Source organism: Oncorhynchus nerka, linkage group LG25, assembly GCF_034236695.1.
Source record: "Oncorhynchus nerka isolate Pitt River linkage group LG25, Oner_Uvic_2.0, whole genome shotgun sequence".
NCBI lineage: Eukaryota > Metazoa > Chordata > Actinopteri > Salmoniformes > Salmonidae > Oncorhynchus > Oncorhynchus nerka.
The window spans coordinates 43,994,475-44,021,187 of NC_088420.1; the positions used below are offsets into that span (position 1 = coordinate 43,994,475).

A 26,713-nucleotide genomic window follows, 5' to 3' on the forward strand; every position below is an offset into this window, starting at 1 on the left:
CTGTATTTAGCACTAACTGAAGTTTATTTAGTGTTTTATTTGGGTAGCCGGAAAGTAGAGCATTGCAGTAGTCTAAGCTAGAAGTAACTAAAGCATGGATTCATTTTTCTGCAATTTTTGGACAGAAAGTTTCAGATTTTTGCAATGTTACGTAGATGGAAAAAAGCTGTCTTTGAAACAGTCTTGTTTGTTCGTCAAAAGAGAGATCAGGGACTAGAGTAACGCCGAGGTCCTTCACAGTTTTATTTGAGACGACTGTACATCCATTAAGATTAACTTGTTATGGAAGCGCTTCCCCATTGGGAATCGAATTTTCTGAAATTTCAAGTGCACCACGCATAGTTTATGATAAAAATCAAAATTTCATAAAAATTGACATCCAATATACCAAATTAAAGCTACACTCGTTGTGAATCTATCCACCGAGTCAGATTTGTAAAATGCTTTTCGGGGAAAGCATGAGACGCTATTATCTGTACCATGCAGCCTCACATACTGCAACGTCACAAAAACGACAGATTTTTCGTTAGCGCTCGCAAACGAAAAGGCTGAAATAAAATATAAAACATTCCTTACCTTTGACGAGCTTCATTCTTGGCACTCCTAGATGTCCCATAAACATCATTTAGGGTCTTTTTTCGATTAAATCGGTCCATATATAGCCTAGATATCGAGCTAGGAATACCTTGGAATTGGAGGAAAAAATTTGCATTTCATAACGTAACGTCATTTTTTAAAATGCCAAAAGTCGACGATAAACTTTCACAAAACACTTCGAAATACTTTTGTAATGCAACTTTAGGTATTAGTACACGTTAATAAGCGATAAAATACCTCAGGAGGCGGTGTGAAATCGTTAGCTTGTCCGTGGAGAAAACTATGTTTGGAAATGGTCGACCCAAAATCTGGGCGGTGCCAGTAGGAAAGTAGTTCCCTTGTTTGGGTTAGACCAAGAATCAATTGCGAAACTAATGACGTAACTCTAGACAGCATGGGGAAGCTGTAGCCAATGAGAACTCGGCTCTATTTAATTCTGTTCTCTGTAAACAATTGCCTGCAGGCGCGGAAGAATATATTTTTACATTTTCAGTGAACAGATTTTCATGCACTATTCGAACGAAACGCACGTTCTGTAAATGGCACAGGCGTGATTTAAACAGTTTTGGAAAGGTCTGACTGTTTCCTATCCACACACACTAACCAAATGAACGTACTATATTCCTGGCATGAATAGCAGGGCGCTGAAATGTTGCGCGATTTTTTTTAAAGACTGCGAAAATTCGCATGCTCCATAATTGTCAGATTCAACAGAAGAACTCTTTGTTTCTTGGGACCTAGAACAAGCATCTCTGTTTTGTCCAAGTTTAAAAGTGAAAGTTTGCAGCCATCCACTTCCTTATGTCTGAAACACAGACTTCTAGCGAGGGCAATTTTGGGGCTTCACCATGTTTCATTGAAATGTACAGCTGTGTCATCCGCATAGCAGTGAAAGTTAACATTATGTTTTTGAATGACATCCCCAAGAGGTAAAATATATAGTGAAAACAATAGTGGTCCTAAAACAGAACCTTGAGGAACACCGACATTTACAGTTGATTTGTCAGAGGACAAACCATTCACAGAGACAAACTGATATCTTTCCGACAGATAAGATCTAAACCAGACCCGAACTTGTCCGTGTAGACAAATTTTGGTTTCCAATCTCTCCAAAAGAATGTGGTGATCGATGGTATCAAAAGCAGCACTAAGGTCTAGGAGCATGAGGACAGATGCAGAGCCTCGGTCTGATGCCATTAAAATGTCATTTACCACCTTCACAAGTGCAGTCTCAGTGCTATGATGGAGTCTAAAACCAACATTTCGTATACATTGTTTGTCTTCAGGAAGGCAGTGAGTTGCTGCGCAATAGCCTTTTCTAAAATGTTTGAGAGGAATGGAAGATTCGATATAGGCCAATCGTTTTTTATATTTTCTGGGTCAAGGTTTGGCTTTTTCAATAGAGGCTTTATTACTGCCACTTTTAGTGAGTTTGGTACACATCCGGTGGATAGAGAGCCGTTTATTATGTTCAACATAGGAGGGCCAAGCACAGGAAGCAGCTCTTTCGGTAGTTTAGTTGGAATAGGGTCCAGTATGCAGCTTGAAGGTTTAGAGGCCATGATTATTTCCATCATCAAGAGATATAGTACTAAAACACTTGAGTGTCTCTCTTGATCCTAGGTCCTGGCAGAGTTGTGCAGACTCAGGACAACTGAGCTTTGAAGGAATATGCAGATTTAAAGAGGAGTCCGTACTTTGCTTTCTAATAATCATTATCTTTTCCTCAAAGAAGTTCATGAATTTATTACTGCTGAAGTGAAAGCCATCCTCACTTGGGGAATGCTGCTTTTTAGTTAGCTTTGCGACCGTATCTTAAAGAGATTTCGGATTGTTCTTATTTTCCTCAATTAAGTTGGAAAAATAGGATGATCGAGCAGCAGTGAGAGCTCTTCGGTATTGCATGCTTTCCAAGCTAGTCGGAAGACTTCCAGTTTGGTGTGGCGCCATTTCCTTTCCAATTTTCTGGAAGCTTGCTTCAGAGCTCTGGTATTTTCTGTATACCAGCAAGCTAGTTTCTTATGAGAAATGTTTTTAGTTTTTAGAGGTACAACTGCATCTAGGGTATTGCGCAAGGTTAAATTGAGTTCCTCAGTAAGGTGGTTAACTGATTTTTGTCCTCTGACATCCTTGGGTAGGTAGAGGGAGTCTGGAAGGGCATCAAGGAATCTTTGTGTTGTCTGTGAATTTATAGCACGACTTTTGATGCTCCTTGGTTGGGGTCTGAGCAGATTATTTGTTGCAATTGCAAACGTAATAAAATGGTGGTCCGATAGTCCAAGATTATGAGGAAAATCATTAAGATCCACAACATTTATTCCATGGGACAAAACTAGGTCCAGCGTATGACTGTGACAGTGAGTAGGTCCAGAGACATGTTGGACAAAACCAACTGAGTCGATGATGGCTCCGAAAGCCTTTTGGAGTGGGTCTGAGGACTTTTCCATGTGAATATTAAAGTCACGAAAAATTTGAATATTATCTGCTATGACTACAAGTTCAGGGAACTCAATGAGGAACGCTGTATATGGCCCAGGAGGCCTGTAAACAGTAGCTATAAAAAGTGATTGAGTAGGCTGCATAGATTTAATGACTAGAAGCTCAAAAGACAAAAACGTATTTTTTTTGTTGTAAATTGACATTTGCAACACCTCCACCTTTGCGGGATGCATGGGGGATATGGTCACTAGGGTAACCAGGAGATGAGGCCTCATTTAACACAGTAAATTCATCAGGCTTAAGCCATGTTTCAGTCAGGCCAATCACATCAAGATTATGATCAGTGATTAGTTCATTGTCTATAACTGCCTTTGAAGCAAGGGATCTAACATTAAGTAGCCTTGTTTTGAGATGTGAGGGATCACGATCTCTTGCAATAATGTCAGGAATGGAGGAGGTCTTTATCCTAGTGATATTGCTAAAGTCGAACACCGCCATGTTTAGTTTTGCCCAACCTAGGTCAAGGCACAGACACTGTAAGGCCATTCTACTGCCAATGTTTGTCTATGGAGATTGCATGTGCTCGGTTTTATGCACCTCTCAGCCACGGGTGTGGCTCGAATTAGCAGAATCCACTCATTTGAAGGGATGTCCATATACTTTTGTAATTACTGTATAGTATATATTCAGCATGACATTCACGTGAGCATTATAATATGATTACACAACCCAGAAGTCATGTGAAATGAACTCCTAACTTGACAGCAATATATTTAGACTACTTTGCATTTGTCTGGGCTTGCTAGCTGTAGCCAGTAGCCACTAGCCAGCCAGAAGTCCTGGGCGGAACATCAAATCAAATTTGATTGTCACATACACATATCTAGCAGGTTATTGTGGGTGTAGCGAAATGCTTATGTTCCTAGATCCAACAGTGCAGTAGTATGTAACGATTCACAACAATACACACAAATCTAAAAGTAAAAGAATGGAATTAACACATATAGAAATATTAGGATGAGCAATGTCAGAGTGGCATTGACTAAAATACAGTAGAATAGAATACAGTATATAGTATGAAATGAGTAAAGCTGTATGGAACATTATTAAAGTGACTAGTGTTCCATTATTAACGTGTCCAGTGATTCCCTGTCTATGTATATAGGGCAGCAGCCTCTAAGGTTCAGGGTTGAGTAACCGGATGGTAGCCGGCTTGTGATGGCTATTTAACAGTCTGATTTCCTTGAGAAAGAAGCTGTTTTTCAGTCTCTCTGTCCCAGCTTTGATGCACCTGTACTGACCTCGCCTTCTGGATGGTAGTGTGGTGAACAGGCCGTGGCTCGGGTGGTTGATGTCCTTGATGATCTTTTTGGCCTTCCCGTGACATTGGGTGCTGTAGGTGTCCTGGAGGGCAGGTAGTTTGCCCCTGGTGATGCGTTGGGCAGACAGCACCACCCTCTGGAGAGCCCTGCGGTTGCGGACAGTGCTGTTGCCGTTCCAGGCGGTGACACAGCCCAACAGGATTCTCTCAATTGTGCATCTGTAAAAGTTTGTGAGTATCTTAGGGGCCAAGCCAAATTCATTCAGTCTACTGAAGTTGAAGAGGCACTGTTGTGCCTTCTTCACCACGCTGTCTGTGTGGATGGACCATTTCAAATTGTTAGTGATGTGTACGCCGAGGAACTTTAAGCTTTTCACCTTCTCCACTGTGGTGACGTCGATGTGGATAGGGGCGTGCTCCCTCTGCTGTTTCCTGAAGTCCACTTTTCAGCTCCATCATTTTGTTGACAATGAGAGAGAGGTTATTTTCCTGGCACAAATCCTACAGGGCCCTCACCTCCTCCCTGTAGGATGTCTCGTCTTAGTTGGTAATCAGGCCTACAACTGTTGTGTTGTCTGCAAACTTGATGATTGAGTTGGAGACATGCGTGCCCATCCAGTCATGGGTGAACAGGGAGTACAGGAGGGGGCTGAGCATGCACCCTTGTGGGGCCCCAAGCTTAATGATGAGCTTAGAGGGTACTATGGTATTTAAGGCTGAGCTATAGATAATGAACAGCATTCCTACATATGTATTCCTCTTGTCCAGATGGGATAGGACAGTGTGCAATGCGATGGCGATTGTATCGTCTGTGGGTCTATTGGGGTGGTATGCAAATTGAAGTGGGTCTAGGGTGTCAGATAAGGTAGAGTTGATATGATCCTTAACTAGCCTCTCAAAGCACTTCATGATGACAGAAGTGAGTGCTATGGGGCGATAGTCATTTAGTTCAGTTACCTTTGCTTTCTTGGGTACAGGAACAACCTCGGCCAGGGAGAAGGAGAGCCCACAGTCCGACGGCACTTGTGTTATCCTCAAAGAAGAAGGCGTTTAGCTTGTCCGGGAGCAAGACGTCGGTGTCCGCCATTTAAGAAAAAAACTTTTAAACAAAAGGAAACTTCTTGGCGTGGAAAAAACTTTTTTTAATAATCTAGGTGTCATAACCAGACATAAAATAACGCAATATATGTCACCACAGGTGTAGATATATAGGTCATGACATATGTTCTATTAACTTTTTCGGATCATTGGGACACTAGCGTCCCACCTCGACAACATCCGGTAAAATTGCAGTGCGCGAAATTCAATAAACAAAAGTAGTAATATCAAACATTCATAAAAATACAAGTGTTATACAGCATTCTTTAGCTTATAATCATGGTAATTTGTCCGATTTGCCATAGGCTTTAAGGCGAAAGCATAGCATTTGATCGTCTGAGGAGAGTGTTTTCTATCCAGTACTACCATATGCATATCCTAGCTCCTGGGCCTGAGTAACAGGCAGTTTACTTTGGGCACCTCAGTCATCCAAACTTCTGAATACTGCCCACTAGCCTTAAAAAGTTCAACTGTAGGGAATTGCTTTAAAAAGGTCAAACCAAGGATCATTTTGCTGCTTTATTTAGAAATGTCTGACCCATTTATAAGAAAATATTTGGTTAAAAAATGTTTTGTACTTACTGCTATTAGCCCATACAAATTAATTGAATAAGAGATTCACTACATGGAACAACAGATTAAAAAGGAAGGTTGCTCTGAAGTGTCTGTCCTATATCTGAAAGATCAGGAACGTTTTTTTAAACTTGTATTTAACCCCTTATTTTTCTAAATTAACAGTCTCCAAATATACTTCCATACATTTTTCAACTGGTACCAGGGGATTTTCAGACAAGTCTTGTGAGGCCTGTGGGCATCCTAAAGCAAAACAACCGACATGTACATGTTTGTGAGAGTCTCACAATTTGGCAGATCAGCTGTACCGACTTTACGAGTCCCAAGACGCTTTGTGAGGCTCGTAGAGCAAAATTGAGAACACCATCGTGAGAGTCTCCTCTTTCCATAGAGTGGTCATAATAGTTTGTTGGCCAAACTGTTCGGACATCTCATGGTCTCATGGTCTGACAAACACCGCTCTAGCTCTGCCACCTTTCCCCGCAGATGCACAAGTGCGACATAGTTGGATGCGGTGGATTGTGACACTCTAGCTTAAACTGATATTTTTAGGGGGCTTTTATTATGCTAATTATTTTCCCACAGGGCACGGACTTCGACCTTATGGGGTTAAAGTGGCGAAAAGGAGTTTGAAAGCATCTTTATTTCTGAAGTAAACTCTGTCGTTGTTTTATAAGGAGACAGTTCCAAGTAGCAATAAGCTTTTCCCATGGATATATTTAGCATAAAATACATTTAATTAACAGGCAATAACATTACAGTGAGTCAATAATGCCTGTCTCACAAAATGCTTCTTTAATTAGCATTTTAACCCAGAAATAAATGTGACCCCTCGCAAGGGAAATGTTTAAATACCCAGGGGTCATTAATACACATTATAAACTTTATATATGTACAGTGCATTCGGAAAGTATTTCGACCCCTTGACCTTGTTCACATTTTGTTACGTTACAGCCTTAATCTAAAATGTATGAAATTATTATTTTTCAATCTAAACACAATACCCCATAATGACAAAGCAAAAACAGTTGTTTTTTTATTGTTCCAAATATATATACAATTTACATAAGTATTCAGACCCTTTACTCAGTACTTTGTTGAAGAAACTTTGGAAGCGATTACAGCCTCGAGTCTTCTTGGATATGACGCTACAAGCTTGGCACAGCTGTATTTGGGGAGTTTCTCCCATTCTTCTCTGCAGATCCTCTCAAGCTCTGTCAGGTTGGATGGGGAGCATTGCTGCACAGCTATTTTCAGATCTCTCCAGAGATGTTCGATCGAGTTCAAGTCCGGGCTCTGGCTGGGCCACTCAAGGACATTCAGAGACTAGTCACAAAGCCACTCCTGTGTCGTCTGGCTTTGTGCCTAGGGTCGTTGTCCTGTTGGAAGGTGAACCTTTGCCCCAGTCTGAGGTCCTGAGCGCTCTGGAGCAGGTTTTCATCAAGGATCTCTCTGTACTTTGCTCCTTTTAGCATTCCCTTGATCCTGACTAGTCTTCCAGTCCCTGCCTCTGAAAAACATCCCCACGGCATGATGCTGCCACCACCATGCTTCACCGTAGGGATGGTGCTAGGTTTCCTCCAGAAGTGATACTTGGCATTCAGGCCAAGAGTTTAATCTTGGTTTCATCAGACCAGAGAATCTTGTTTCTCATTGTCTGAGAGCCCTTTAGGTGCCTTTTGGCAAACTCCAAGTGGGAGCCTTTTACTGAGGAGTGGCATCCGTCTGGCCACTCTACCATAAAGGCCTGATTGGTGGAGTTCTGCAGAGATGGTTGTCCTTCTGGAAGGTTCTCTCATCTCCACAGAGGAACCCTAGAGCTCTGTCAGAGTGACCATCGGGTTGTTGGTCACCTCCCTGACCTAGGAAGAGTCTTGGTAGTGAATGTTAGAGACCACTGTGTTCGTGGGAACCTTCAATGCTGCAGAAATGTTTTGGTATCCTTCCCCAGATCTGTACGTCAACACAATCTGTCTCGGAGCTCTACGTACAACTCCTTCGACCTCATGGCTTGGTTTTTGTTCTGACATGCACTGTCTACTGTAGGACCTTATATAGACAGGTGTGTGCCTTTCCAAGGCATGTCCAATTAAGTTGTAGAAACATTGATTGTAGAAAGGTTTATCAATGGAAACAGGATGCACCTGAGCGCAATTTCAAACTTTATTTAATCAATTTTAGAATAAGGATGTAAAGTAAAACGATGTGGAACAAGTCAAGGGGTTTGAATGTTTTCCGAATGCACTGTATGTTTTATTTGCATTTTATTATGTTTTTCAGCAGTAGGAATATACAATTTTAACACCTGAGGCTGCTGTGTGAGTAGGAGAATGTGTGTTATATAGTCAAATCTGAAACGGCTATTCTACTGATCTTTGCTGCGCACCAAATGTGCTTGTTTGGACTAGTATTATACAAGCCATTATTGTCCTTGCATGAACAAGCTCCAGGACCGGACTGGAACAATCTCCAGATTCAGTCTGGAAACATTGAGGATGTTAAGTTCTAAGTTATTTATTCACTTTGAAACATCACAAAGGTTTTCTGTGTGCAACACAGCATTCCTTCCCCCTATTCCATCTGTCTCAGGCTCTGCTTCAAATTCAGGCCCTTATGGGTCAAATATCAATTTCACAACAACATTAGATGAATCCCAGAATCCTTACCAAAACCTGACCACAGCTAAACATGCACCCCCACCCACTCTCTTCTAAAATCAATACAATCTTTACTGCAGTATACTGGAGTATTAAGATTTACTCCACTTAGGTGTGATCTCAACCCACAGTTCACTCTTAAAGTGCTTCATTATGACACAATACCCTTTTGGTCCAATCCCAGCCTGTCAGTGTACCTGTCTGTTTACATCGTGTGTTTGGTTCATGACTACAGTGGCCTTGTCAGAGACCCATGGCATTACGTTGTACACACATAGACTTTTCCCCTGGGCATTGAAACCTAATCACAGACACTGCGTGTGTGTGCATGCGTGCGCATGTGCGTGCGTCACGATCACACTTGTATGTGTGCATGTGTCAGTCTATTTTTATACTGTGCAGTCCTTACTCCTATGTGATGCTGGTGTTGTCCTTTCTCCGGGGGCCTGCCTCTGGTCTATGTACATTGGCTTCTCTAAAGACACCGTGTGTGTTTGGATAGCGACTCCTATAGCTGCAAAATCTGATATTGAATGTTGTCCTTTTAATCAGGCTGCTATTATGGTTGTTTTCATATGCAATCAGGCAGGCTTTTGAAGCATGCTGCTGTGTCCCTGTTTTGAGTGTAAATAGACACTTAATAGCCACGGTTCAAGGCCTGGTGTATGCACTGTTTGTATCTGATTATAGTCACAACATTAGTTCACCAGTAATTCAAAAGCTCAGAAAATCTCACCTTCTTTGTCTTTATTGTGCTCGCTTGCTTTCTCACTCTCCATTCCCTCTGTCTCTGTCTGTCGCTCTCTCACCTCTGTCTCTGTCTGTCGCTCTCTCACTTCTGTCTGTCGCTCTCTCCCTTCTGTCTGTCGCTCTCTCACCTCTGTCTCTGTCTGTCGCTCTCTCACCTCTGTCTCTGTCTGTCGCTCTCTCACTTCTGTCTGTCACTCTCTCACCTCTGTCTCTGTCTGTCGCTCTCTCACCTCTGTCTCTGTCTGTCGCTCTCTCACCTCTGTCTCTGTCTGTCGCTCTCTCACCTCTGTCTCTGTCTGTCGCTCTCTCACTTCTGTCTGTCACTCTCTCACCTCTGTCTCTGTCTGTCGCTCTCTCACCTCTGTCTGTCGCTCTCTCACCTCTGTCTCTGTCTGTCGCTCTCTCACCTCTGTCTCTGTCTGTCGCTCTCTCACCTCTGTCTCTGTCTGTCGCTCTCTCACCTCTGTCTCTGTCTGTCGCTCTCTCACCTCTGTCTCTTTGTCTGTGTGTGTCCGTATCTGTCTCTGTATCTCTCACTCTCCATCCCCCTCTCCACTTCTCCCATCTGCCTCTCTTTATTAGTTTGTTTAAGTCAATACTGTGGGCTGTGAATTAACCAGATGCTTAGAATAAAGGTGGGACATATTGCTCCTGACAAAGACCCCTAACTCCGACAATCATCCATCTGAACTGACAGGGACCACTGGCCATTCAAGTAACCTCCGTTACCGTTACCGAGACAGAAAAAGAGTGGCAGACCAGGTTCTTTATTATTTTGGAACTTTTTTAATGTTCACTGTACATTTTTTATTGTTTATTTCACTTTTGTTTATTATCTATTTCACTTGCTTTGGCAGTGTAAACATATATTTCCCATTCCAATAAACCCCCTTAAATTGAAATTGAATTCAATTGAGAGAGATTCCGAGAGAGTGAGAGTCAGAGAGAGAGACAGAGAGAGAGAGAGAGAGCGAGAGAGAAACTTTGACTCAACTCTGCCTTAGAGTGCCTGCTTTAGAGCAACGCAACAGAGCCCCTACTGGTCGATTGGTAAGACATTCGCCTCACTGTGTCCCAGTGTGCTTGTGAATCTCTCTTTATTGCAATGCCATGGCACAACAACTAAGGGGTTTTAAAGACTTAAGTGAGTGTCAGACAAAGAGACTCGTTCCTCCTCCCATTGTCGTATTGTCTTCCCACTGTTGAATGCTGCTGTCATGTCTTCACAGAGCTTCACAGAGTTCAAGTAACAGACACATCTCAACATCAACTGTTCATAGGAGACTGCGTGAATCAGGCCTTCATGGCAGAAACCTCTACTAAAGGACACCAATAAGAAGAATAGACTTGCTTGGACCAAGAAACACAAGCAAATGACATTAGACCAGTGTAAATGTGTCCTTTGGTCTAATTTGAGGTTTTTGGTTCCAACCGCTCTTTATTTTTTGTATTTTACTAGGCAAGTCAGTTAAGAACAAATTCTCATTTTCAATGACGGCCTAGGAACAGTGGGTTACCTGCCTGTTCAGGGGCAGAATGACAGATTTGTATTTTGTCAGCTCGGGGATTTGAACTTGCAACCTTTCGGTTATTAGTCCAACGCTCTAACCACTAGGCTACCTTGCTGTGCTGGACTAATCTGTGCTCTGACTTTTTGAGATGTAGTGTGGGTGAACAGATGATCTCTGTATGTGTATTTCCCACCGTAAAGCATGGAGGAGGAGGTGTGATGATGTGGGAGTGCTTTGCTGGTGACAGTGTCTGAGATTTATTTAGAGTTCAAGGCACACTTAACCAGGATGGCTTCACAGCATTCTGCAGCGATACGCCATCCCATCTGGTTGGGCTTAGTGGGACTATCATTTGCTTTTCAACAAGACACTTTTACCAAGAAGGAGAGTGATGGAGGGCTACCTCCGATGACCTGCACTCCACAAATTGAGATGGTTTGGGATGAGTCAGACCGCGGAGTGAAGGAGAAGCAGCCAACAAGTGCTCAGCATATGTGGGAACTCCTTCAAGACTGTTGGAAACGCATTCCATGTGAAGCTGGTTGAGGGAAGGCCAAGAGTGTGCAAAGCTGTTATCATGGCAAAGGGTGGCTACTTTGAAGAATCTCAAATATAAAATATAATTTGATTTGTTTAACACTTTTTTGGTTATTGCATGATTCCATATGTGTTATTTCCTAGTTTTTAATGTCTTCACTATTATTCTACAATGTAGAAAATTGTAAAAGTAAGGAAAAACCCTTGAATGAGTAGGTGTTCTAAAACTTTTGACCAGTAGTGTAAATTGGTTAAACCACATTTCATGCCCCATGGAGTCAATGAATTAATATTCAGACTTAAGGTTACCTATAATAGTAAGAAAACGGACACAGGTAAGACGGATGTAGTGACATTGTGTTGTGATGGTGGCTCTTTTTAATTGGATCATGGCCCTGACTAATGCAATACCATGAACTGGAGCATGACCTGAACGCTTTCCGGACGAAATTGAGGGTGTTGGAAAACAAGTTTTGGGAATTTCGCAGTGCTGTCTGAGCGCAGGGAGGTCGAGTTGCAGTTACAGCTTGAGGAAGTGGGATGCAAATAACGTTTTTGGTTCCTTTTCTGTTTTGCAATCATCTCCATGTAATTCTGACTGAGACCCAATCCCCACTCTCTGTGATGTTTCTGTAGTTTCATGAATACAGATTTTGAATTTATAAGTCTCTTTCTCTTTCTCTGTCTCTATCTCTCTCTCACCCTCTGTCTGCCTTCTTTCTCCCTTTCCTGTCCTATCTCTCTCTCTCGATGTCCCTTCCCTCCTTTCTCCTTTCTCTTGCTATGTCTCTCCATTCTCCTCTCTTTTCACCCCTTCTTTCTTATTTTCTCTCCTTCCCCCTTCTCTCCTTTTATCTTTTACTCTACCCCCCCCCTCTCTCTCCTCTTTCTCTCCTTCTCTCTGTGCCATTCCCTGGTTTGGCTTGGTCTTCTTGGGTCTGTGTGTGGTGGCATTGGGGGCAGGGCTTTCTAACTGCCTTGCCTGCCTGGCTGACTGGTTGGGTTGAGTGCAGTCAGTGTGCCCGGCCCCTCTCATAATTATAGACAGTAAACAGCCAGTCCTTTAAGGCCCAGTTTCCTGTCTGATGGGGCGAGCGTTCACAGGAAGAAAAAAGAGGGAGCCAAGGAGAAAGGAAAGGAAAAGGAGAGGAAAGGAAAGGAAAGGCAAAATGGTGGGCTGAAAGCTGACCAATGTAAAGTAGGGAGAGGAGAGGAGTTGGTGACACACATTCCTTCAGTTCCAGAAAGCCAAGCAGCCTGTTTGATTGGATGTTTCCTACAGCAAACCCTAATTAGAACCTCCAACATCCCCCTGATTGAACCTTTTTCTCTCTCTCTTTTATTCCTCTTCCCTTCTCTTTCTCCCCCTATCTGTGACAGCTGTCTTCTTCCTCGCTTTCTCTTTCCTTTCTCTTTTTCTCTGTCTCCCTCCCATCAAGCCCCCCTGCTATCACACACATGTTCTCTTCTATTCCCTTCTCTCTCTCTCTCTCTCTCTCTCTCTCCTTCCTTTTTACCTTCCTCCTCTCATTTACTCTTACTTTCTACATCTCTTAATCTCTTTCTCCGTATTCCTAATCTTCCACCGTCTCTCTTATTTTCTCCAGCCTTCTTCCCTCCTCTCTCTCTCTCTCATGCCCTTTTTCTCGCTCACACTTTCTCTCTCTCACACTTTCTCTCTCCCTCCCTCTCTCCTTCTCCCTTTCTCCCTGTGCACTGCACTGGCAGGCGAGTGGGACTTGAGATTTTCTTTGGCAGTCTGATCCCCCTCACTTGGCTGGGACAAGACCTGGAGCGTGCTACTGGCTGGGAGTGTGGAGGGGAGGGAGGGAGGGAAGAGGGGAAGGGAAGGAGGGAGAGGAAGGGGGACTGAGGGAGGAGGCGTGTTCTGCAGCTGGTAATGAAGACTTCTCTTTTCATCCTCAGAAGGCAGAGTCTGTGTGGACGGGCCCAGGGGCTGCACAGCTCCAGTGCTCTCTCTGCTTCTAACGTGTGCTGAGCCCTGCTCTGCTCTGCTGTGCGCTCCACTACGCTCTACGCTGCTAGCCTGTGTGACTGGCTGTCTGCGCTCAGCTGAGAAAGAGAGAGAGAAAGGGAGAGCAACTACTACTGCTACAGATGTGAGGCTTTCCCCAGTGCTGGCTATACTATACCGCTCCTGAGGTAAGAGTTTAGACTACTACAGCTGCTGTTGATGTGTCAGTGTGTGTTGTCTGCACCAGTGAAGTCTGAATGTCTGTCTGGATGTCTGTCTATCTAGGCGTGCGTGAGGGGTGAGGGGGTGTGGGGGCAACTTCCATTCATCCCTCTTCCCACCGCAAACAAATTCAGACACACATACACAGACGCATACACACACTCTGTCACAGATCTTTTTCCATGATGTAATCTTCGTATTTTGTCCCTTTTTGACAGTTTGGTGATGCTGACAGTGTTCCTTTTCATATGTTTGTTAAATTCACTCATAATGTGATTTTAAAAAGGACTATAAATACTGAGAATTCTCTACCAGGCCTGGACTGGACTGGGCTGGGCTAGACTGTCTGGACTAGACTGGGCTGGGCTAGACTGTCTGGACTAGACTGGGCTGGACTAAACTGCCTGAACTGGGCTAGGTTGGACTAGAATGGGCTGGACTCAACTGGGCTGGACAAGACTGGGCTGGACTTGTGTGGGCTGGACTCAACTGGGCTGGACTAGGCTGGGCTGGACTCAACTGGCTGGGCTGGGTTGGACTTTTTTCCAGATTTGATAAACTAGTCTGCAAACATGGCTGGACTGTACAATGATTCGTATCTCTTCTGACCTACTGTAAACTTCTGAACTGGACTAGTCTAAACTGTTCTCTGCTGTACTTAGCTGAACTGTGCTGGACTAATCTGTGCTAGGCTGGGTCAGGCCCTCTCCTGTATGTATGTGTGAGTAAGAATAAGAGAGAGAGAGAGAGATAGAGAGAGAGAGAAGAAGAGAGAGAGAGAGAGAGAGAGAGGGAGAGGGCGATATAGACTATGTGTGTCGGTGAAAGACATAGTGTGTGTCAGTGATAGTGTGTTTATTTGCTCTGCTGCGGGGCAGGCCGATCCTCGGGGCTGTTTGGAGCTCATCTCTGTAAATAAGACAGAAGGAGAGAGAGAGACAGAGTGGAGAGGGAAAGGAGACAGTCTGCATGCGTTCCTCATCTGCAGCCCAGTGACAGCAGCTTTGATGTGAGTCCTACTGCATCTGTCCCCTCTCCCCGCCGGGCACCACCGGCCCCAGCCCCACCACTTCACCCCACTCGCTTTCATCCACATTCCCATGGAAATCCGTCCATATGCACTACTTCAACTCCCCCTCTTCTAATCCCACTATCCCCTTCAAGTGCACACTGACACCCTGCGGTGAAGCCTTCACCCCTATCATCACAGACTCCTATATGCTTCCCAAGTAGCACCCTATTCCCTATATAGTGCACTAGTTTTGACCAGAGCCCTACGAGAATAGGGTGCCATTTGGGATGGAGTATATGCCTCTTGCTTTATTTTCTCCTTTTAATCGTCTGGTCTTCTCTGATCGTGCTGCTACTACTGCTCTGTTTCTGGGGCTTCTAGGGGGAATGGGTCTTTCTGAAGCCTCTCCCTCAAGGAGGGAGATCCTAAGTGACTTTCCATTTGTTTTCTGCCTATGCCGGCCAAATGCTCTCCTGAATAGTGTACAGGAGCCTGGGTTAATTGAAAAAACATAGGCTTACAGTCTGGTCTGCCATGAAGGAGGGAGAGGAGACGGTCCTTGTGTCACTGTGTGAATGGACTTTCCAGAGCTGGCTGGAGAGAGGGGGAAGGAAAGAAAGAAAAGAGGAAGGAGAGGAAAAGGAGGACACAGAGAAAGACGATTATGAAAGACAGAGAAAATAAGAGCAGAGGGAAAGGTAAAAATAGACAGAAGGACAGAGAGAATAGAGTGAAATAGGGGATACGTCATGTAAAGAGATTTAAAGGGCAAGTTAAAAAACCTCCACAAAACAAAGAAAGAGAACAATCTTCAGTAGACTTCCTTGGTTACAGAATAGGATATTTTATTTCTGTAAGGAGTCTATAGTGTGCAACAGTAGTGTGTTTAAAAGAGGGTTATAGGTCTGTAGAAGACTGGGATGACACACACACACACACACACTGGGAGAAGAGAGAGCATCATGGTATCGTTGGCTGGTCATTAGAGCCCCACTCGGCAACACTAAAAACCACTTTACTGCAGTCCACCCAACAGCGCTGTTTGTGCCATAATCTTCTCCATGGGGAGTCTTTGCAGGAGTTAACACCACTTTACTGCAATGCCCCTCAGCAGTGAGAGTGTCTGTACTATAATCAGCAAACAGTAAAGACCTGATTACTGACATCAGGTCTTTAGGGCAGTTTTTTTCTGCTTTACTGCACTTCCTCTTCCGTCAAAACTGTAAGTAGAGAGAGATTGTATCTCACTCTACAGTGTTCTGCCTGCCTGCCTGCCTATCTGTCTTCCTAGCTCTCTCTCTCTCTCTCTCTTCTCCCCTTAACCCTATATCCCTCCCCCATTTCTGCATTGTTTTCCTGTTTGCGGTGCAGTCTTGTTTGGTGCTGATTGCAAAACTGTCACTGGGTACAGATGGAATATTTATTGCACACATGTACTGTATGCCAGTGGCTGCTCTAGTTGCCGGTGGCTGTTGGTTGTTGCCAGGGAGGCCCCAGGGTTTACAAAGGAAGGCATCTCTTGTTGACTTCCTCTCTGGGTGGTTGATGCCTCTGTTTGTTAGGCCCCCAAGCCGTCCCCAAGCCCTCCTACTGCCTTTCCCTGTGTTAGTTAATGTAACATTACACTTCACCCCAGTAAACCTTATTATACCCAGACAGACACACATACACAGGCACTAGTGGTCACGAGCACAGACAGACATACATGCACGCGGTATGGAAAGATGAACAGTGTCATCAACGCAGGGTGGCAGGTAGCCTAGCAGTTAGAGCATTGGGCCTGTAACTGAAAGGTTTACAGATCGAATCCCTGAGCTAACAAGGTTAAAAAAATATGTTGTTCTGCTCCTGAACAAGGCACTGTTCTTAGGCTGTCATTGTAAACAAGAATGTGTTCTTAATCTTAACTGACTTTCCTAGTTAAATAAAAATAAATAAATAAAAACACATCTTCAAAGTCTCCTAGAGGGGGGTATCACCATTAAACCAACCCCCCTTAGCTTAACCCTCAACTCAGTGAGGAGACAACAGGGTGAGGTGGGGTTAACCTCAGGAGCTGGGATCAAATCCAACAGCACAGGAATAAATGACTATAACCCCAACTACAGTTGTAGGATCTTACTTTGATCGACCTGTTGTAGGAGAACTTTCCGGCAATTCAAGAAATGTAAAACCTGCAGTGTCTGTTAATTATAATCCATGTAATAATTAACATTTCCTGTTGCTGCATGATTATTTTCCTGCTGTTTCAAATTAAGATCCTACATCTGTACTGTGATTAAGGGGTTAAGGGGCAGAGTCCGTTTGATCTCACCCTGACTAAAGTGAAGACTTCAGTGATGTGGTCTAAATAGGGGCCAGGAGTTTTTTTTGTCATGAACTGACCAGGAACAACTCTGGGCCCTAGTTATAGCTATATATGGCCAAGTACCTCGAGATCAGATCAGTCTGATTTGCCTTAGCTACTGTGTAAGGCCAGGAGTTTTTCCTAGTCGGGTGGGTCACATGCACATGGTTGGAAAAAACTCCTGGCTTTATCATATGCATAAAGGACATGGTCATGGACAATGTTGTTTACCATATCAACAATGCGGATGTTGGAATGGTTATGTAACATGACAAAGATTATTGAAGCCTTAATTCCCCACCTGAGTGTCCACCGTGTCTCACCAGTATTGAAAGGAGTCTGACCCGCTTTTAGCTGCGGTAGTGAGTGTCTCACACACACAAACACACACACATGCATGCACACATACACACAAACACACACAAACACGCACACACACACCGGCCACGACTTGAAAAGAAAGAAAACTGGGAACTCTGAAAAAACAAGGTAAAATCATGATGTCAGTGATCTTCTGGTCGGAAAGTCATAGTTCTAGAAAGAGACCGGAGTTCCGACTTGGAATTTCAAGTTGGATGACCTTTCAACACTATTTTTCAGAGTCGGAGCTCATTGTTTTCCGAGTTCCCAGTTGTCTTGAACTTACTGAAGTCGGAAGTCAGAGATTTCCGAGATCCCAGTTCCCGGCAATAGTTGCCCTTTGTGACCGATGGGGATGTCATGGTTACGTCACAGGAATGGCATATTGTGAAATAGTGAAATGTGTATTTCTAACCTGATCCTAGATCTGGTTGTGCTGTCTTAACAACTCCTATTGTCATTGTTAGGAGTTGGCAAGACCTCTAACAGCTTTGGTTAGATACACGTACATGTGAAAATAGATGGGCTCTTGGTAATGTTAGGTGATCAATTTTATGTGGGATGGTATGTTCTTAAATAGGATGTGTTCAGTTCTGACTCAGTGTGGTGTTGAGCTCCAGTAAGTGATCTTCTGTGAAGCATCTGCTTGGTACAACACAACACTGTTCCTCAGCAACACATTCACCATCTATTACACTGCTTACTCACAGAACAACTTATATATACACACACACGCACGCACGCACACACACACACACACACACACACACACACACACACACACACACACACACACACACACACACACACACACACACACACACACACACACACACACACACACACACACACACACACACAGCCAGGCTGGGCACACACTGCAGGTCTGACTGAGCACACACACCGGCGCATGCACACATGCACACACATGGGCATGCACACATCACACACGCACACAATCACCAAGAGCCAGCTTGGGGCATTATTTCCTAGCTGTGTCCAGCAGCAGGCAGCAGCAGGTATGTACAGTGGAGAGAACAAGTATTTGATACACTGCCGGTTTTGCAGGTTTTCCTACTTATAAAGCATGTAGAGGTCTGTAATTTTTTATCATAGCTACACTTCAACTGTGAGATACGGAATCTAAAACAAAAATCCGGAAAATCCCATTGTATGATTTTTAAGTAATTAATTAGCATTTTATTGTATGACATAAGTATTTGATACATCAGAAAAGCAGAACTTAATATTTGGTAGAGAAACCTTTGTTTGCAATTACAGAGATCATACGTTTCCTGTAGTTCTTGACCAGGTTTGCACACACTGCAGCAGGGATTTGGCCCACTCCTCCATACAGACCGTCTCTAGATCCTTCAGGTTTCGGGCCTGTCGCTGGGCAATACGGACTTTCAGCTCCCTCCAAACATGTTCTATTGGGTTCAGGTCTGGAGACTCCAGGACCTTGAGATGCTTCTTACGGAGCCACTCCTTAGTTGCCCTGGCTGTGTGTTTCAGGTCGTTGCCATGCTTGAAGACCCAGCCACGACCCATCTTCAATGCTCTTACTGAGGGAAGGAGGCTGTTGGCCAAGATCTCGTGATACATGGCCCCATCCATCCTCCCCTCAATACGGTGCAGTCGTCCTGTCCCCTTTGCAGAAAACCATCCCCAAAGAATGATGTTTCCACCTCCATGCTTCACAGTTAGGATGGTGTTCTTGGGGTTGTACTCATCCTTCTTCTTCCTCCAAACACGGCGAGTGGAGTTTAGACCAAAAAACTATATTTTGTCTCATCAGACCACATGACCTTCTCCCATTCCTCCTCTGGATCATCCAGATGGTCATTGGCAAACTTCAGACGGGCCTGGACATGCGCTGCCTTGAGCAGACCTTGCGTGCGCTGCAGGATTTTAATCCATGACGGCGTAGTGTGTTACTAATGGTTTTCTTTGAGACTGTGGTCCCAGCTCTCTTCAGGTCATCGACCAGGTCCTGCCGTGTAGTTCTGATCCCACACCTTCCTCATGATCATTGATGCCCCACGAGGTGAGATCTTGCATGGAGCACCATACCGAGGGTGATTGACCGTCATCTTGAACGTCTTCCACTTTCTAATAATTGCGCCAACAGTTGTTGCCTTCTCACCAAGCTGCTTGCCTATTGTCCTGTAGCCCATCCCAGCCTTGTGCAGGTCTACAATTTTATCCCTGATGTCCTTACACAGCTCCCTGGTCTTGGCCATTGTGGAGAGGTTGGAGTCTGTTTGATTGAGTGTGTGGACAGGTGTCTTTTATACAGGTAACAAGTTCAAACAGGTGTAGTTAATACAGGTAATGAGTGGAGAATAGGGGGCTTCTTAAAGAAAAAACAGGTCTGTGAGATCCGGAATTCTTACTGGTTGGTAGGTGATCAAATACTTATGTCATGCAATAAAATGCAAATTAATACTTAAAAATCATACAATGTTTTTTGTTTTGTTTTAGATTCCGTCTCTCACAGTTGAAGTGTTCCTATGATAAAAATGACAGGCCTCTACATGCTTTGTATGTTGGAAAACCTGCAAAACCGGCAGTGTATCAAATAATTGTTCTCCCCACTGTAGATGATGTGTAATGAATAGGATTTGGAGGCTGAGGCTCTTGAAGCTGAGCAGACTCAGAACAGAGCTAATGCAAAACACATGACAAAGAGAGAAAGAGGGGGAGAGTCCTTCCCTTCCTCCTCCTCACACAGAACACATTTACCCCAAAAATCAGTCCTACCATATGTCTCTGTTTGTCAGGTCACACCTTCCATGTGAAGAGCCTCTCCTCAGCTCCCCCACAAATCCCCCCAAAAACAGACCTGACTGGACTGGGGAAGAGACTGCTGGGGCTGGCTGGCTGGCTGGCTGGCTGTGTGTGTGTGTGTGTGTGTGTGTGTGTGTGTGTGTGTGTGTGTGTGTGTGTGTGTGTGTGTGTGTGTGTGTGTGTGTGTGCGTGCGTGCGTGCGTGCGTGTGTGTGTGTGTGTGTGTGTGTGTGTGTGTGTGTGTGTGTGTGTGTGTGTGAACAGAGTTCTGTGTGTGTGTCTGTGTGGTTCTTTTTCTGTGTATGTTTGTGTCTTTCTCTCGCTCTCTTTCGTTCTCTCTATCTCGCTCAATTCAATTTCAGTACGATTTTAATTCAATTTAAGAGCTTTGTTTGCATTGGAAGCATATATTAACATTGCCAAAGCAAGTGAAAGAGATAATAAACAAAAGTTGCAAAAGAATAAAGACGTCAAATGTCATTATGTCAACATACAGTGTTGTAATGATGGGAAAATAGTTAAAGTATAAAAAGAAAAGAAATAAACATAAATGTAGGTTTAATTTACAATGGTGTTTGTTCTTCACTGGTTGCCCTTTACTTGTGGCAACAGGTCACAAATATTGCTGCTGTTATTGCACACTGTGGTATTTCACCCAATAGATATGGGAGTTTATCAAAATTGGATTTGTTTTCAAATTCTTTGTGGGTCAGTGTAATCTGAGGGAAATATGTGTCTCTAATATGGTCATATATTTGGCAGGAGGTTAGGAAATGCAGCTCAGTTTCCACCTCATTTTCTGGGCAGCGTGCACATAGCCTGTCTTCTCTTGTGAGCCAGGTCTGCCTTCGGCGGACTTTCTCAATAGCAAGGCTATGCTCACTGAGTCTGTACAAAGTCAAAGATTTCCTTAATTTTGAGTCAGTCACAGAGGTCAGGTATTCTGCTATTGTGTACTCTCTGTTTAGGGCCAAATAGCATTCTAGTTTGTTCTGTTTTTCTGTAAATTCTTTACAATGTGTCAAGTAATTATCTGTTTTTTTCTCATGATTTGGTTGGGTCTAATTGTGTTGCTGTCTGTGGTGTCTGTTTGTGTTTGTGAACAGAGCCCCAGGACCATCTTGCTTTGGGGGCTCGTCTCCAAGTTAATTTCTCTGTAGGTGATGGCTTTGTCATGGAAGGTTTGGGAATCGCTTGCCTTTGAGTGGTTGTAGAATTTAACGGCTCTTTCGTGGATTTGGATAGTTAGCGGATATCAGCCTAATTCTGCTCTACATGCATTATTTGGTGTTTTACGTTGTACACGGAGGATATTTTGGTGTTTGTCCCATTTTGTGAATTCTTGGTTGGTGAGTGGACCCCAGACTTCACACCCATAAAGGGCAATGGGTTCTATAACTGATTTAAATATTTTTAGACAGATCCTGATTAGTATGTTGAATTTTATGTTCCTTTTGCCTTGTCTCTCAGATCGTTCACAGCTTTGTGGAAGTTACCTGGGGCGCTGATGTTTTGTCCGAGGTATGTATTGTTTTTTGTGTGCTCTACGGCAACGGTGTCTAAATGGAATTTGTATTCGTGGTCCTGGACACTGGACCTTTTTTGGAACACCATTGTTTTTGTCTTACTGAGATTTACTGTCAGGGCCCAGGTCTAACAGAATCTGTGCAGAAGGTCTAAGTGCTGCTGTAGACCCTCCTTGGTTGGGGACAAATGCACCAGATAATCAGCAAACAGTAGACATTTGACTTCAGATTCTAGTAGGGTGAGGCCGGGTGCGGTAGACTGTTCTAGTGCCCTCACCAATTTGTTGATATATATATTGAAGAGGGTGGAACTTAAGCTGCATCCCTGTCTCACCCCCCGGTCCCGTGGAAAAAAACGTGTGGTTTTTTTTGCCAATTTTAACCGCACACGTTTTGTTTCAGTACATGGATTTCATAATGTCATATGTTTTTCCCCCAAAACCACTTTCCATCAATTTGTATAACAGGCACTCATGCCAAATTGAGTCACAAGCTTTTTTTAAATTAACAAAGCATGAGAAGACGTTGCATTTGTTTTGGGTTGTTTGTTTGCCAATTAGGTTGTGCAGGGTGAATATGTGGTCTGTGGTACGGTAATTTGGTAAAAAGACAATTTGACATTTGCTCAGTACATTGTTTTCGCTGAGGAAATGTACGAGTCTGCTGTTAATGACAATGCAGAGAATTTTCTCAAGGTTACTGTTGACGCATATCCCACAGCAGTTATTGGGGTCAAATTTGTCTCCACTTTTGTGGATTGGGGTGATCAGTCCTTGGTTCCAAATATAGAGAATATGCCATAGCAGAGGATGATGTTAAAGAGTTTAAATATAGCCAATTGTAATTTGTGGTCTGTATATTTTATCGTTTAATTTAGGATACCCTTAACCCCACAGGCCTTTTTGGGTTGGAGGGTTTGTATTTTGTCCCATAGTTCATTCAATTTAATTGGAGAATCCAGTGGGTTCTGGTAGTCTTTAATAGTTGATTCTAAGATTTGTATTTGATCATGTATATGTTTTTGCTGTTTACTCTTTGTTATAGAGCCAAAAAGATTGGAGAAGTGGTTTATCCATACAACCCCATTTTGGATGGATTATATGGATTCTTCAATTACATTGAGCTGATTTCTGACGTGCTATTCCTTCTTTTTCCTTTTTCTGTATTATTTTTGTGATTCACCATAATGAACTCCTCATGACTCATGACTCCTGCATGCTTTGTTGACAATAAACCTTCTTGTTTACCCAACCGTGGGACAGACTATGTCTGTTCCCACACTCAGGATTCTGACTCTCTATTGGTTACACAGATTTTTGGCCTCCCATCCTATTCTAACCACCTCTCGCCGGCTTTGTAGTCATGTTACCTGATGAAATTCTTGTATAATATGGTGTTGTTGCCATCTAATGCACATTCAAATGTCATACATCAACACTGTAGAGCTCTCCCTGTCCTCTGCCGTGCCTTGATTGTATTACTGTTGATGATATCTGGAAATATGCATGTACACCCTGGCCCATCTACTGTTGCTAGCCCCAAATCTGACTTGTGCTCTGATATTGCTTTCACTGATTTTTGGTCTCGTAAAAGCCTGTTTTTTTCTGCACGTTATCACTAGAAGCTTATTACCTAAAATGGGTCATTTGAAAGTCTGGGTTCACAGCTCCAATCCAGATGTGTTGAGACGTGGTTAAGAAAGAGTGTTTTGAATACTGATATTAACCTTTCTGGTTATAACCTTTTTCGGCAAGACAGATCTTCCAAAGGTGGGGGAGTGGCAATCTTTACCAAGGATTTCCTTCAGTGCTCGGTTGTCTCCACCAAGACTGTCTCCAAACAATTTGATTTGCTGGTTTTAAGCATTACACTTTCAAATAGCTTTTTGATGACTGTTGCTCGGTGTTATTGTCCTCCATCAGCACAGACCTGTACCCTACCTGCCCTAAGCTCTCTCCTGGCCCCTTACACTAAGTCTGAATTTTTCCAGCTAGGTGACCTAAACTGGGACATGCTTAAACCACCTGGCCAAGTGCTAAAGCAATGGGACTCCCTAAATCTTTCTCAGATTATTACCAATCCCACAAGGTATGACTCCAAACACCCAGAAAAGGCTGCCTGCCTCGATGTTATCCTCACAAATAATCCTGACAGGTATAAGTGTGGTGTTTTCTGTAATGACCTTAGTGACCACTGTTTTACAGCCTGTGAAACGACCTGTCCTGATTTGTCATAGACGCTTGCTAAAAACTTTAAGGAGCAAGCCTTCCTTCATGAACTGGCCTCTGTAAATTGGTATAGAATCAGCTTGATCCCCCTCTGTCGAAGACGCTTGGACCTTCAGTGATATGTTTAACAAAAACACCCCCATAAAGAAAATGAGAATTAAAAACAGGTTCAGCCCCTGGTTCAACCGTGATCTTGCAGAGTTACTCCACCTCAAGAATTGCATTTGGTGAAAGGCTCGGCACACACATACTCATGCTGACTGGCTCTCGTTCAGGCAAATGAGAAATAAGTGCACTCAAAGTTAGTTACTTTAAGGAGCAGTTCTCTCTCTGTGAGTCTAACCCCAAGAAGTTCTGGAAAAAGGTTAAAGACCTGGAGAATAAACCCTCCACCTCACAGCTGCCAATGTCCCTTAAAGTTGATGATGTGGTTGTTACTGACAAGAAACACATGGTTGAACTTTTTAATCACTTCTTCATTAAGTCAAGATTCCTATTTGACTCAGGCATGCCTCCTTGCCTCCATCTAATATTTCCTCATCTCCCACCCGTTCTAATGTGACTAGCCCCAATGCTCATCCCTCTTTTTCCCCAGCCCCGCTTCAAAGTTTCTCCCTGCAGGTGGTCACTGAGTCCGAGGTGCCAAAGGAACTCCTTGAACTTGACCCCAAAAAAGACCCTTTCTTCTTTAAGGTTGCTGTCCCTATAATCGCCAAGCATATTTCTGACCTTTTTAAACTGTCTCTCCTATCTGGGGAGGTTCTTATTGCTTGGAAGGCAGCCACGGTTCATCCTTTATTTAAAGGGGAGATCAAACTGATCCTAACTCTTATAGGCTGGATGTGATACAGCCTGGATTCAAACCAGGGACTGTAGTGACCCCTCTTGCACTGACATGCAGAGCCTTAGACCACTGCGCCACTCAGGAACTGTCACTGCAACCTTAAAGGTCCTCAATGATGTCACCATTGCCCTTGATTCTAAGCAATGTTGTGCTGCTATTTTTATTGACCTGGCCAAAGCTTTTGATATGGTAGACCATTCCATGGGCCGGCTAAGGAGTATTGGTGTCTCTGAGGGGTCTTTGGCCTGGTTTGCTAACTACCTCTCTCAGAGAGTGTAGTGTGTATAGTCAGAACATCGGCTGTTTCAGCCATTGCCTGTCACCAAGGATGTACCCGAAGGCTCGATTCTAGGCCCCACGCTCTTCTCAATTTACATCAACAACATAGCTCAGGCAGTACAAAGCTCTTTCATCAATATATATGCAGATGATACAGTCTTATACTCAGCTGTTCACTCCCCGGACTTTGTGTTAAACGCTCTATAACAAAGCTTTCTTAGTATCCAACAAGCTTTCTCTACCCTTAACCTTGTTCTGAACACCTCCAAAACAAAGGTCATGTGGTTTGGTAAGATGAATGCCCCTCTCCCCACAGGTGTGATTACTACCGCTGAGGGTTTAGAGCTTGAGGTAGTCACCTCATACAAGTACTTGGGAGTATGGCTAGACGGTACATTATCCTTCTCTCAGCACATATCAAAGCTGCAGGCTAAAATTAAATCTAGACTTTGTTTCATCTAAGGTAATCCCTCCTCCTTCACCCCAGCTGCCAAACTAACCCTGATTCCTACCCATGCTAGGTTACAAAGACATCATTTATAGATCGGCAGGTAAGGGTGCTCTCGAGCGGCTAGATGTTCTTTACCATTCGGCCATCAGATTTGCCACTAATGCTCCCTTATAGGACACATCACTGCACTCTATACTCATCTGTAAACTGGACATCTCTGTATAGTTCCCAAAGCACACACATCCCTGGGTCGCTCGTCATATCAGTTCGCTTCAGCTAGCTACTGGAACGAACACTCAAACTGGACAGTTTTATCTCAATCTCTTCATTCAAAGACTCAATCATGGACACTCTTACTGACAGTTGTGGCTGCTTTGCGTGATGTATTGTTGTCTCGACCTTCTTGCCCTTTGTTTTGTGCTGCAACCATGTTGTGCTGCTGCCATGTTGTGTTGCTACCATGTATTGGTCATGTTGTGTTGCTAACATCCTGTGTTGTCATGTGTTGCTGCCATGCTATGTTGTTGTCTTAGGTCTCACTTTATATAGTGTTGTGTTGTCTCTCTTGTCGTGATGTGTGTTTTTTCATATATTTTTATTGAATTTATTTTTATTTTGAATCTCAGCCCCGTCCCCTGCAGGAGGCCTTTTGACTTTTGGTAGGCCGTCATTGTAAATAGTAATTTGTTCTTAACTGGCTTGTCTAGTTAAACAAAGGTAAAATAAATAAAAAGGCATTGGCTCAGGTTTTCTGGGCCTCTACGTTTTCTGTTGGATACCTTTCTGAATGTCTTTCTTAGGTTTTTGCCTTCTTCATCAAACCATTTGTCATTGTTGTCAATTTTCTAAGATTGTCTGCTTGACATTTTTAGATTTGATAGGGAAGCTCAGAGGTCAAATATACTATTTAGGTTTTCTAAAGTTTACACATTCACCATTACAGTGAAACATAAGGGATTGAATTTGTTGTTGCCAAATAGTTTTTGGTAGATTTACACCCTACTTTCTCTCTCAATCTCTCTCTCTCTCTCTCTCTCTCTCTCTCTCTCTCTCTCTCTTTCTGTATCTACTGACAGATGCCATTCCTTAAAATACCCATAACTTTTTATTAGATGCTTTGTCCAGCAGGCAGATAATTGGCCTGAATATTTGTGTGGCTCTCATAGTGCAGAGCACAGCATAGCTCTGATTACTTCT

The 26,713-nt window shown here is 43.5% G+C and overlaps 1 protein-coding gene across 2 annotated transcripts in view; it reads left to right on the forward strand.

Moving 5' to 3' along the window:
- Window positions 1–26,713, forward strand: part of LOC115109542 (uncharacterized) — a 96,410-nt gene that overhangs the window by 42,479 nt on the left and 27,218 nt on the right. For both annotated transcript variants that reach the window (XR_003860527.2, XM_065009800.1), the window contains exon 2: window positions 13,410–13,646. The gene's annotated coding sequence lies outside the window, so the exon portion shown is untranslated. The remainder of the gene's footprint in view (window positions 1–13,409; window positions 13,647–26,713) is intronic.